The sequence below is a fragment of the Falco naumanni genome, chromosome 7, assembly GCF_017639655.2.
Source record: "Falco naumanni isolate bFalNau1 chromosome 7, bFalNau1.pat, whole genome shotgun sequence".
NCBI lineage: Eukaryota > Metazoa > Chordata > Aves > Falconiformes > Falconidae > Falco > Falco naumanni.
Window position 1 is genome coordinate 20,507,511 of NC_054060.1, and position 13,775 is coordinate 20,521,285.

Genomic DNA, 13,775 nt, shown 5'->3' on the forward strand with positions numbered 1-13,775 from the left:
ATATTGTTTTTATGAAAATAAAAGTAAACGCAAATATTAGAGCAGAAAATGTAGATCAGATTGGCATGAGCCTTTGGCAGCTTATACTATATTCTTTTTATCTTTTTAGATTACACCTCTTGAACAGTCTTTGACTGTACGCATGTCATTCCTCCAGGCTCAGTAACTACTTCAGGAAAGTACAAGAGACAATAGCTGGCTACCCTTTCGTTACCTTCTCTGCCATCCTGCACTCTGCTAGAGATGGGAACATTGAGAGGTCCAGTGATCTACCAAAATCCTAACTATTTGGAGACTTTAAGCCTGGGGTTTGGGTTGATTTTTTTTTCTTTTTCTTCACACATATGTAGATACTTTCCCTATCAGAAACTGACAGGCTAAGTAGGCAACGATGCGGCACAGAACAGGAAGGCATCTAAAAACTCACTATTATGCAATATTCCAAAAAGTATTAATACAGCTTCAGCCATTCTCATCAGTAAGCATACCCTGTGGTTGAATCGGATGCAGTGTCAGCAGGGTTAATGAGATCTGCAGTTGACCTAAACAAGAGATTTGTTATGGACTGCAGCTGGCCTAAGTGCAGCATGTAAAATAATGGTATCACATGGGAAACAAGCATATGTAACAGATCTATTGGATAAAAGGCATCAATCCTGCAGTGCAAGGTTGCAGTACCCCACTACAAGGGAAAGTTATAGCTGGGTAGCAGCACGGAAGACACCTACACACAGGAAGCCTTACCTTCCATATCTGCCTGTTACCTTACTGGTGTCATGCTGGCTGTCAAAGGGTTAGGGGAACATTAATGAAGCTCTAGAAATAGACATAAAAACTAGTATGAAAACAAGGATTTCCCCTGCATGTTATTGCATTTATCGTAAGATAATTCTGTTTTGCTTAACGTATTTAAATAAACAGTACATTTCCTAGGCTCTTGGTAAATGTAGCTATGCATTTTGTAACACTTTCAAGAAGTATGTGTTTTTTCTTTCAAAATGAAAGAGTTGATAAATCACTGAAACACCTCACCTGAGACATCACGCTGGTACATTATGAGTCAGTCTATTTTGTATTTATCGATGAATTTTCCAATTCAGTACTCTGCATCTCTCATCACTAAACATGCAGTAAGTAGCTACTAAGGCAAGAATGGAAATGGCAATATGAGTCTCACTAATACTTACTCTTCAGTGTTTTCATTATTTGTTCATAAACAGATCGGTTCATCTTCAACTGATGCTCAGGATAGTATGTGTATAAATTTTGGTATAAAGTTTAGAACAAGTAATGTCTTGTCTACAGTAGCAAATATATATACATGGTACAACGTATTATGGCTGGCGGAATATGATCCTTACAGAATGCTACACGTTATATACTTGTGCTCATTAGGAAAGTCAAATGTAGGCTAATTCCTCTAACAATTGGAAAAATTCCTGGTTTTTCTATCATTAAGCCAACTACGTTTCATCTTTCTAAGCCTAATTATTATGGTCTGAACTTCTACACCGTGGCAGCCTCCTAGTGGTAACTAGAACTTCCCACAGAGCCCTAGTCCTGCCGGGAGCTGGTGGGACATCCTGGGGGACCAGAGTACTGCAGAGAAGTTTGTAACTTGTAGCAAAACCAAGGTCTTGAAATGCAGCTGACTACTCACAATTCAAATCAAAGGTTAGCTTCCCGCCACTTGAACTGCAAAGATATGCGCAGTCCCTTAATAACAGAAGTTGCCCACAACTGTAGAATTACCTAACACAGTGCAGACCTTCCCTGCGATTTTCCAATGGATTTTGGCAGGCACTTAGAAGGCTTCCCTGCAGGATACAACTTTCTACCATCATATATAGCCTAGCATTGCGCAGCTGTAATCAAATTCTGTGCCCTTTGGTATCTATCACATTCCAGCCCTGAAGAGTCACACAGTATTTTCCTTTCCACTTAATTCTTCATCTTGTATTTGCTATGGTAACAACTATCAGCTGGGGGCAAATAAATCCTAAATTATATGTGTTGTGGAAAAGTCCATTAACCAAGATTTCATTACGTTAAGTAATGCAGACATCCCTGCCACAAAGAGCTTAAAAATCTGTAAGTCAGTCCACAAGTGACAGATGAATGAAGTGGACTTTGGGCAGTTTGTTTAAAAAACAAAAACACACCCACACATTGACACAGTACTGGTCAAGAACAACAACAATAATGGAAATAGTGTAATAACTACAACGCCATCCTTTTCTAGTCTCTGTGGCAGAGAACGTTTTTTCCACATGCTATTCATATTTACATAGGCAAATTATTTAATACATTCATTTATAAAGGTAATTATTTTTATCCTCATAGTTTAAGCCAGCAAGAAGGTTAAGAGTAAAATTCAACTAAATAGCAAAACCAAACTGAGATTTTCCAGTTAAGTACATTTAAGCTATTTTAACTGATAATTATAGACATACCTATTATTCCAAGTTTTCAGCAAATGTTTGGTCTGTGTGTTATTGATTAAATCCAGTGTTTCAAACTCTATCTCTACCATAATATAAGGTTCTATTGGCTCTGTACCACATTTTTACACTCTTGCAATATTCTTTTCCTCTATCAGGTAAACATAAACGTAAGATACCAAACCATTCAGTCTATTTAGATAGGTCAGTCTTTTGAGCAATGACAGTCTACTGCCATCTTTGTAAACACCTGCCACAAATGGCTCCTATACACTTTGTTGGCTCACAGGCTCCACCACAATAAATATTTTTTTCAAGCACCTCCATTTCATTTGGTGTGCTACTGTGTTGTTTAGTTTAGTTCTACATGTATGGAAATCTTCAAACTGTACTGTTTAAAAATTCCTGTTTGAATTTCCCCCATTGCTTGTCTTCATGGCACGTGGGGCTCTCTGCAGTCTTCAGCACGCATCCTGTGCCAGGCAGTCTGGCATGCAGCTCACCAAGAGAACCCACTCCTGCTGAGCCTCACAGGCTGGGCTGAAGCAAAGAGGAGGAGGAAGGACTACTATCAGTCCTGCCAGAGATGACAATGATTGTGTCAATGGGACCAACGTGTCACAAGTTGTCAGCTAGGGTCAGCCTCATTTGCCAGCCCCACCAGCCAGAACCCTTGCCTAAGAATCACAAGTTCACCTTAGGATGAGAGAGGTATCACCTTAAAGGCAATATCGATTTCATCCTGTCAAAAGATGAGATTCATTGTGCCAGAGCTCAAGGCGGGAAACGTAGAGCAGCAGCATACAGATTTCATGTTTCCCAACCTCGTGATGGTATTTATCAGTACTACAGTAGGTTATTACATTACCTTAATTACTACATTAATTTAATCAGGACTATCATTACAAAGATGAGAACATGTAACACCATGGACTATTTACTGATAAAACAGCGGGTTCAGAAACTCTGGACGGCATTTGGCTTGTTTATATCTATTATGAATGGTTATAAAAATGTTAAGTACCATCAGAAAGAAAACCAGTAACTCAAGCTTATATCATCCAAACAGATGCTGGTTAATATTAAGGAACTTATTTCCACTGCTATAGCACTGCCAATCAGACTTCCAAACTTATTTAAAAGTATCATATTGTCCGCAGATGTTTAAAGTACGCATTCACAGTTTCTTCATTCCTGGAGCCTATGTGAGTAGAAACTCGAAGCTGCAATTCTCACACGCCAGCAGCTGAAGCCTTAACTAAACCATGAAATATTGTTAAGACTCCGAACACTAAAAAAAGGGTTAACAAATTTAAGTTAAATCCATGTTGGCTCAAGAATAAGCCAGATATTTTACTAAACTGTGATTTAAAACCTCCAAAACAAATATACAGATAGGCACAGGAAATAAAAAAATAATACTGTCCCAAAGGGCTAACAGCACTGTAATAAATCCCCACCTCCCCTCAGTTTTCCCCCATTCCAGTCTTTAGGAAGCAAAGCATAGATTACTAAGGTTCTTTACTATGTTTTGCACAAAGTGCCTTCTCGTGAAGTAAATAATTCTTGTACTAAAATGTGAGAAAGATACTTGTAAGACAGAAAACAGATCAGCTAACAGTTTGTTATTCTCCTAAATGCTACCGTACAAAGAAAAAACCAGGCTAAGACAGAACAGTGGCTATCCCTTTAGGCAGCTCTTCTAGAGTTCTTGGTATCGTTCCCGGTTCAGTCACCCAGCAGGGTGAATGATCCTGGGCAAGGCGTTTCAGTGACTCCCTGTCTGAAAACAGGGCCATCACATTTATTTCCTTTGCTTTGACACTTCCTGATAAGAAGTTCAAAAGCTAAATCTCACCTTGCGTGACAGTACAAAAGAATTACAGTACCAACGTATATATCTTATGCTGCAATAAAACTGACACAATGTTATTCATCCCTAGAGTAATATAATCTTAACAGCACTTTTTTCCCCCCCAAATCATTATTACTAATTAGGTCATCTGCTAGTTGGTGGGTCCAGTTATGATGAGTTGAATAAATCGAGGACAAATATCTGATGAAACACATGCTGTAGACATAATTTATTATCACCGCAGATAGGTGTGGAACAGATCTGCTAAAACCCCTAAGGTGGTCTCTGTCCAAGTACTGAAAACAGCAAGTATCGTAACAGACACCTTCTGTGCCTTTTACTCACGAAAGAACAGAGGAGATCTCTATCCACCATTGGAAACACAAAACCATGAATTATTTACTCAAAAAAAAAAACCAAACAAACCCAAACCCAAAACCAAACCAAACACAACTGACTTAAAGGCACACTCCTGATACCACAGATATTTTTCATGGCAAGTCTTCCATCAAGGAAGCAGGTAGTCCTTTACCAGGAATGAAGAATTCTGCCACCAACAGCCTTCATAATATTGGAATCAGAAATGCAATGCAAATCAGGAAGTTTTCCCCTCCACCGCTCATTTTATGCCTCTGATGCAGCACTGAGCATGGAATTTCTAGTCACCAACAGAATTCCTTCCCTTTCTATCATCCAGTGTGCAACAGCTCTTATCTCCTGGGCCATAATACATCAAATACTTCTACATAATTAAAGCCACGCTGATTGACTAGCTAAGAATATCACAGGGATAAGTTTCTTTTTAAAGCTGCCTTATCTCTAATCAAGGGTTGTCTTCCAGTAACACATGATTTTGTGCCTAAAGGACATTGTGTGTGTGTGTGTGAGTGCATGTGTGTATATATATAAATATATATAAAAACAGCATTCCTTTCTCTTTCACAACCAAGCAATAATAAGAAAATATAACTACTCCAATTTCCCTCTGTAGTGCTAAATCAGAGACTACGAAGGATAGCAAGAGGCACTTACTGAGGTTGGCAAAATGCACATTTTTGTTAAGTATTGAAACTGTAATTCATACTCCTCCCTTGATATAAACATTTATTACACTAACAAACAGAACCTTTCCATATTTAATTGGTTTTTTCGTCTCTAAGATTTGTTATTATGGTTGGGGTTTATTCAGAAAGAAAAATAAAAACATGTAGAGGTCAAAAATACACGAACAAATTGGCGACACGGCTTACATCTTGTCAGGTTATTTTATATTTCAATGTACTGTCAACAGTTCACTCTTTTTTTAAATACTAATCTTTTAAGGGTAAATTTAAATATCAAGGCAAGCAGTTCTGGTAGCATGGCAACAACATGCTATGCTGCATAGTAAGAATTTGGAACAGAGGCAAGTCTGCTTCTTTCCCATACTGGATCAGTTTATAAGAGTAGAAACGTTTGTGTTCTTTGTGTAACTGCCTTTATGACTATTCCTGCATCAGTAGATGCAGTGGTCTTTGAAACTCAAGACAACACAGCAACCCTGTAAAATCTGGTAGCAGTCAGGATGACCACTCTTAATAGACAGAAAAGCTACAGATTAGAAGAAAATATCAAAGGGGGGGAGGGGGGGGAAGGATATGCATAGTAACAGTGTTTAATACAATATTTCATTCCCAGGAGAGTGATTTGGTGTGGGTATATATATATATATATATATATATATATATATGAGTACAGCAGCTCTGAAGCAATCTTGCTTCTGAACAAGAAACAAGCAATCCCATCTCCATGTGCTCTCCCTGATGTGTTGAAAAGACATCTCTCTTGGCTTTTAGAGTGTGAATTTTGAGGCCTATTTTAAGATTTGACTAAACCAAAAGGGTGCACTTGCCCTTGCACTGAAATGATATTTTTGTAGTAGCTGGTAGCAGTGATTCTAGAGAGCAACATCAGCTGCTTGATGTCATTTCACTCTTGGTGATGGAGGGGGGGATGTAAATCCTATGTCATTCCAGACCAGAATCTGGTCTGTCCAAACCTCATTCTCTTTAGCTGCTCCAGTCTTCAGTAATGAGGCACTCAGGAATATATTACCATTTTGCTGGGGCAGGAAACGACAAAGTTAACTAGCGCTTCTGAGACTCCCTAGAAAGACAGGCTAACCAGCAAAGTACAGCAGATGATATTCTGGTTTTGAAGGGCACACTGGGTGACAGAAAGTCCACCCAAGTACCTTTGTTTCTATCTAGTGCATGAAGGCATTAAATATGTGGAAGGCTGCGTGGGAATCTTAAGATTATTATTCTTTCTCCCACATAAAGATCAGCTATTTCACTGAATGCCAAACACTGCTACTCCTCTGGGGAGGTTCCTGCAATACTGCTTAGACAGGTGCTGTCCTTGTGGACCTTGGGCTTCTCACTCACCCTATGTTATCACTTGTATAGAGAGGGGGGAAATGCTGTTTAGAAGCGCTTGTCTGAATGTGTTTGGAACCATCCAGCACCAAAAAAAAAAAAACCAAACAACCAGACATGGAGCCTGAAATTTTTGTTCCTTGGTAGCTGTTTATCCTGGTTTACTGTAGACAGCACACTGATGACTTCAGAGTCTTGTGGTTCATACAATTTGAGGCAGGTATCACCTTGATTCTGTTTCATTCAGGCTCCCTACTTCTACCTAAACATTCACTCTTTCAGAGCATGCACTTCAAAAATTCCTGTCGCTTCCTCTTCCTCCTCAGGGTATTTTCATATACAGACATACCACTACCACCAATACAGATGTTCCCCTCCTCCTTTCCTTTCTTCCTCTCATGTTCCCTTGCTTTCCAATACGCTAATTTTATTCCTCTAATCAGTTTAGAACTCCTAAAGTAACCCAGCACTCACAGGTCTACAGGTCTCTCCCTTAAGGAGAACATGAGCTTTCTCCAACTTTTATTACCATAACCACTTCAAAAGTGCCTGCCCTGTCACAAATGCTTTGTGACATGAGTTGCTTCCACCTGGCTTTTGATGCACTTTGTTTCTTCCATAGTATGAAATGCTGTAATGAAATCTTCCTGTGACTGAGAATTTTGGGGTGCTACAGGGTCACTTTGCATGAGACCAGCGGTCTTCTGCATGGCAGGATACTTAAGGAGCCCCTTCCAGAGGGGCACTACCCAAAGGTAGGCACAGTATGTTTGTACAGAATTGAGGTGACATTGTCACTGCTCTCTGTTGCTAGTTTGTAGTGTAATTAAGGTTTACATCAACTGTTAGAACGCCAGAACACCAAGATATCCAAGGTCTTCTACATTTATTCCTACACTTACTTCTTCAGCAGCTTACCCAGAGGAACAGACCACATAGTGATCCCAGGGGATCATTCTGATGTCATTCTTAAAACCTCAGCTGAATGAAGCTCTCTCTGTGGACTCAGGCTCTTAACACAGTGAGATGGAATGGTGAAAGCCTACACATAAGAATATGAATTCTCCATCTCTGTTTATCTGCTAAAATATGAATTTTCTGTTCAATTTTTACTGGCATTACTATCTCACTAAATCCCCGGGAGAACCCTGCAGTGTCCTGCCAAGATAATCACTTGGCTGTCACTCACAAGAAATCCGAAGTGGAACAACTGGAAAGCAGCGATGACTCTTCTACAGTCACAGCAAGAAAAACACCTTACTGGAGAAAATGGAAGTAAACCCAGGAAGTCTTACATTCCCATGTTAGACAACACCACTCGGCATTCTGGACTACAGTGGTCAAGCGTCCAGATCTGCACACACACCAGAACAGTGTTGCCACTCATGGTTAGTGTTACAAAACTATTATGTTGGGTTGTGAGCTGCTTGTTTGTTGTTCTTAAGAAGCCGCTGCTATACTCTTGACAGTAGAAAGTAACTTGCCTGCTATGACCACGTTATGAAATTCTTAGGTAAATCTAACCACTGTGCTCAGGTGAAAGAACTTCTTCAAGGATTAAATTCTTCAAGGATTTAGCCAGTGAACCCTTAACACGCAAAGGTAGATGACATACAAAAGAAAACTTCCAAGGTCAGGCCTCTCTCTTGCAGAAACATTTTAAGGAATAAAACCAGCAGATTTCACTCTTTGAAAATGATCAGGGTTACAGTATAACTGACTTGAGGAGAGGAACTTCTGCAAAGGTTGACAAGTGCGTCTGTGAAGGGGATCTCTCAGAAAGTAAAAGGAAAGACAGAAGTCTGGAAATAATGCTAGCTGGCAACATGCACACAAATATTCCCAACATCATTGTATCAAACAAAGTTCAAAAACTACTTCATTCAATTAATAGAATGGAAATACTCAACCTGATTTCTAAGTAACAATAACAAAAACAACAACAAGTTACTCCTACGTGGCTGAATCTTCATAACTAGAAGCACTATTTTCTGAAGAAAAACTTCATCTTCATAGGTCAAAGCAGACAGCTATCCCAATACTCCTCCGCACAGCTCCCACTGGTAGTCCAGGTAGGTATGCACAGATGTCTGCATTGCAGAAGCACTGCTATTTGAAAATCCTTATCTAGACTCCAAACCTCACACTGGTTATAACTGACATATTTCTCCATTCCAAGACTTTTTATATACCTTTTTGCCAACTTTCCTTTCCTCTTCATTTACTTCTATTTCAAAAGAAAATGATCCCTTCATGCATGAGTATACTACAGGATATGCATCTCCAGCAGTATTTCATGCAACCCTGTCATCGGAGAACAATGATACTTATCCTTGTCATCCCTACCTACACAGCTTCTAGTTCTCCCTCTTTTGCTTAGGTGGAAGTACAGAACACTGGGGGATTGATAGGTATCAGTCTCTGCTCAGCTCTAACTTACTCCTCTTGAAGTGCAAGTCACCTTCCTCTGCTGCAGCAGGTGAATGAAGACAGTAAATACTGCAACAAAAAAGGAATATCATGTACTCAAATGACAGTGCATTTACCTACCAGCATCAGAAACAAACAGTTCATTCTATGTGTGTTTTTACCAGTTGTATAAGACTTTTCTTCTTGAGAACACTATCATTAGCCAAGATGAGACTTAAGGTCAGACAAAACTGAGAACTGGAACAAAAGCCCTCTTCTCATGGATGCCATGATACAGCCTAAGTGCTGCATGTTCAGCTTCTGCAGGCAGCACAAGCCTACAGCACTGAACACTTCAAGAAACACATGATGCTTTCTTGAGCTGCTTTTCACACAGCTCTCAAGGGAAAATGGGTCCTCAGGAAAAATAAAAAAAAGAAAAACACCAAAAAAAACCCCACTTGCATTTTAATGTTCTCTGCAGTAGACTAAAAGCATTTGCAAGTATCCAAAGTACTTATAATGAACATTTGACTCAGCAATTGCATGTTTTCTGGAATGTCTAAAAACTCGTGAATTCTGATTCTGCTTCCAGCTCTTCCTCTTAACTTGTGAAGTGCATGAGACTGCATCAGTGCTTTATTTCCTTCAGCTGTAAGAACTACCATTATGTCTCTTGCACTAATGTTGCAAGGCTTTAACTGCCCACAAGAGTGCCAAAAAATACTACATAGAAAGGTTCTTGCTTGCAAGAAGTATGTTCTTCATTCTGTTTATATTTATATTAGAATAGTATTTCAAGCAATAGGGAGGCTTATAGTAAGGTATTAGTTTGTCCTAATAGTAATGTACTATTACACGGGCAATAGAGGCCAATGTATCATGCTGATATTATACTCCATCTTTGTTGAGATGCAGGGATTAGCCCTAGAATGGAAGCTCTAGTTCTTTCTAAAAAACCCCTCTGACTTCTAGAAACACATCTGCTTCTTGTACCATGTATGGATGAGCACAAACATACAACTGTTCACAGGATCACAGAACAATTCTGGTCGGAAAGAATGTCAGAGGTCTGTTGTCCAACACACTGCTCAAGCCAGGGTCATCCGTGAGGCCTGATCAGGTCCCTCAGGGCATTATCCAGTCTGGTCTTAAAAATCTCCTGGGACAGAGACCACACAAGCTCACTGGGCTCCCTGTTCCCATGTGCAATTGTCCTTCTGGGACAAAAAGTTCTGTTTATATGTAGTTTGAACCTCTCATTTCAACATATGCCTATTGTCTCTCATTCCCTACCACGTACCGCTGTGATGAGTCTGGCTCCACTTCCCTGAAGACCTCCTTCTAAGTACTGGAAGGCTGCTGCTAGGTCCCCTAAAGCCTCCCTTTCTGCAGGCTGAGCAAGCCGCACTCCCTCGCCCTCTCCTCACAGAGCGTGGCCTCCAGCCCCACCACTTTGGTGGCCTCTGGGGAACTCCAGTTCATTAGTATTTTCCTTGTACCAGAGGGGACCAAAACCAGACACAGCATCATAGATGTGGTCTACTGAATGATAAATAGAGGGGGACAGCACCTTCGCTTGATCTACTGGCTGCACTCTTGTCCATACAGACCAGGATGCTCCTGGCTGCCTTTGTTGCCAGGGTCACATATATGGCTGGTTCACGTGCAGTTTGCTGTTCAGCAGGACCTCTGGGCCTTCCTGGCACGGCTGCTCCCCAGCCACTATCATTGTAATGGCTTAAACCACAAAGGCATTGCCTTGTTTATTTAAACACAGATTACAAGGGAAATGGATATAAAAAGTCTGCAAAAGCACCTAAAACTCAATGTGTTCAAAGGCTACAACCAAGATTTTGTTCTGGACAAAATCAGGATCTTCTGTATTTCTCTCTGCGAGCTGGCAGCCTGGAACAGATGACTTCTTGCTAGATTTCCCTGCCTTCGGCACAGGAATATAAACTGGAAGAGGTTTAAACCATGGTATTTTCACAAATTATTTCTTAGCAAATGTTCTTATCAGAACAATTGCAGAGATGGTAAAATTATGCTTCTTGAAGTGGTTTCTCATGTTCACAGCCTTAAGCAAAGGTCACTTTTTAAAGACCTAGCTCTTGTTTAAATTCATGTCCAGTCTCCAACCTGAACAGGCATTACCCAAGTAACTGCACAAAAAATGCTTTTCGAGATTCTTCCTTAGTATCATAAGATTTTCACCAGAAGAGCTAAGCACCTACAGCCTTTTCAAGAACACTTTATGATCAGAGGATCAAGGGGCAGAAATTATGCAGCTGCTGATTAGAAGCAACACTGCATTTTTAAAAATAGGTTTTGGTATTTCCAAGTGCAGATAAGGGCTAAACTATCGGAGAATTTAGATTCAGGAAGCCCAACAACCAAGATATACAAGAACAAGCCTGCAGCCTGAAATCCTGTGAGCCCAGAGTGGAGTAAGGACAGTGTCTTCCCCTTTAGTAGCTCAGTGCTCATAGAACAACATACAGAAAGAAAAGCTCTTTCACCCTCGTCTGTCCCGTACAGAGGAGAATCTGGACTATACAGTGATAAATTACAATCTTGTGCTTTAACATAAAACTTCAATGTTATGATTTTCAACGCATGGACAACCAGCATGTACTGTGTTTTTACTTAAGTGGCAGTAAAGAATTAGACTAAAATTCCTCCCTTTTAAAATTACCTTACGTGGAAATACTATTGCTTACACACAACCATGTAAAACTGCAATAGCAGTTGCTTCTGTTTTTCAGTTCTGCTGGTTGAGTAATGAGGTATTCTTGGATAACAGGTATAATACATGAAATATTCTTCTGCAAATGGACTTCCCAGCCCTTCCTGGGAATTCCTGGGAGACTATAGGATGGCCTTGACCAGGTAATACAACTGGAACACTACTCACATTTTTTACCCAAACTGGTGACAGCAATTTAAGACTTTTCTTAAACATCACTGCAATGCACATTATCTCTATACAATGGACACCGTATGATCTCCTGACTTTATTTACATTTCTTTTCTTGTATGCCCTCACTAGCATGCAACAACCACCAAAACGACATTGAGGATGCAAAGTACATAACTCTGAAAGCGCCGGCTGCTAGTTGAGGCAAAATAAGCCAGTCTCTGCCTTTCCAAGATGCGGCTCCAAACACAGCATTCCCTTCCCCTCTTCCCCACCCCCACCCCTTTTGTTACGGCAACACACCCCCCACCCCCCCATCATATTCAAAAAACTGATCAAAACTGGGAATCGGCCCATGCTATAATGTCTCACGCCGTTTATCCCGACAAAAATCAAGTATTTGATCGAGCAGCTCCTCAGGATGCAGGGAACGGGACGAGTGCAGGAAGAGCTCCGGTCCGTGCGCTGCACCGGAGGCACGAAGGCAGAACCAAACTCCCGGCGGTGCTGCAGCGCTGCGGGCCCCCCGCACCGCCGCGGCCGCTCAAGCCTCCCGCCCTCCCACCCGGCGGCGCGGGGCGCAGCGCCGCCGCCTCCCGCAGTACCGCAAGCGGACGCTGCGGCCCGGCGGGGCTCGGGGCGGCCCGGCGGGATGGGTGGCGGGCAGCCGGTGGCGGGCAGGCAGCGTTCCCCGGCGCAGCCCAGCCACGGCCAGCTCGCCAGCTGACAGGAGGTGGCGGCGGCGCGGCTCCCCGCACCGAGGCGGGCAGGAGAGCGGCTCGGCGCCAGCAGGGACATGCGGGCGGCAGCCCCCTGTGCCGGCGGCCGCCGCGCCGTGCCGAGGGGCTCCCCTGCACCCCGGATCGCCGTCCGCCTGCGGGCGGCCCGGCTGCCGCAGGACGGGGCTGAGGCGGGGGCAGCTGCTGGCGGGGCGCGCAGCCCCCGGGCCCGGTGTCGAGAGGGGCGAGGTCCGCGCTGGCGCGGGGATGGCCGCGGCGTCCCCTCAGCGCCCGCCCGGCCCCGTGGGCTCCCCGCTCCCCTGAGGGGACCCGCAAGGATGCTGCCGCCCCACCCCTGGCGGAGCCGCCGCTCCCCGCGACCACACCGGCCGCCGGTCCCCCGCCCCGCGGCCCTGCTCCTTACCCCTGCTGGCAGCGGCGGGGCCGGTCCCCACCCCGCGCCGCGGCGGGGACGCGGGGGCAGCTGCAGCCGCTCTTTTGTGTGCCTGCCTCAGCGCCACACACCGAGGCGGCTGCTGGGCCCGGGAAGCTGCGTGCGAGAATACCGCCGGCCGCCCGGGAACCTGCATGGCGCATAGCCCGGCCGCCGCCGCGCCTCAGGGGTCCCGCCCCGGCGTCCCCCGCCCCGCCTCAGCCCCGCCGCCCCGGCCCGCGCCCGCCGCCGCTCGGTTGCCTCCGGGGCTGCCTGCCGGCCTCCGCGCCCGGCGGCGCTCGCCGCTCGCAGGGTCCTGCTTGGCCGGCGGGCGGAGGTGGCGGCGGCCGGACCCCCGGGCTGCCTCACCGCGGGCGGGCGGGCGGGATTTGTGCGCCCCGAGTTTCTCACAAAATGGCGCAACGAGCGGTGGCCCCCGGTACGGACTAACCTGTCGGCCGCGCCCCTCCGCAGGTACCGCGGGACGAAGGCCCAGCTCTGCGCCGGCTTCGCACCTGCCCGCGGAGGAGCTGGGCCGGCCCCGGAGGCCGAGGTGAGGCGGCTGCGGGGTGCGTGGGGCC

General features: G+C 44.1%; 1 protein-coding gene across 3 annotated transcripts in view; it reads right to left on the minus strand.

The window, feature by feature from the left end:
* The window catches only part of APBA2 (amyloid beta precursor protein binding family A member 2), a 106,320-nt gene extending 92,994 nt beyond the window's left edge, over nucleotides 1-13,326 (minus strand). For all 3 annotated transcript variants that reach the window (XM_040601786.1, XM_040601783.1, XM_040601785.1), the window contains exon 1: nucleotides 13,186-13,326. The gene's annotated coding sequence lies outside the window, so the exon portion shown is untranslated. The remainder of the gene's footprint in view (nucleotides 1-13,185) is intronic.
* Between the last annotated feature and the right edge of the window lie 449 nt (nucleotides 13,327-13,775).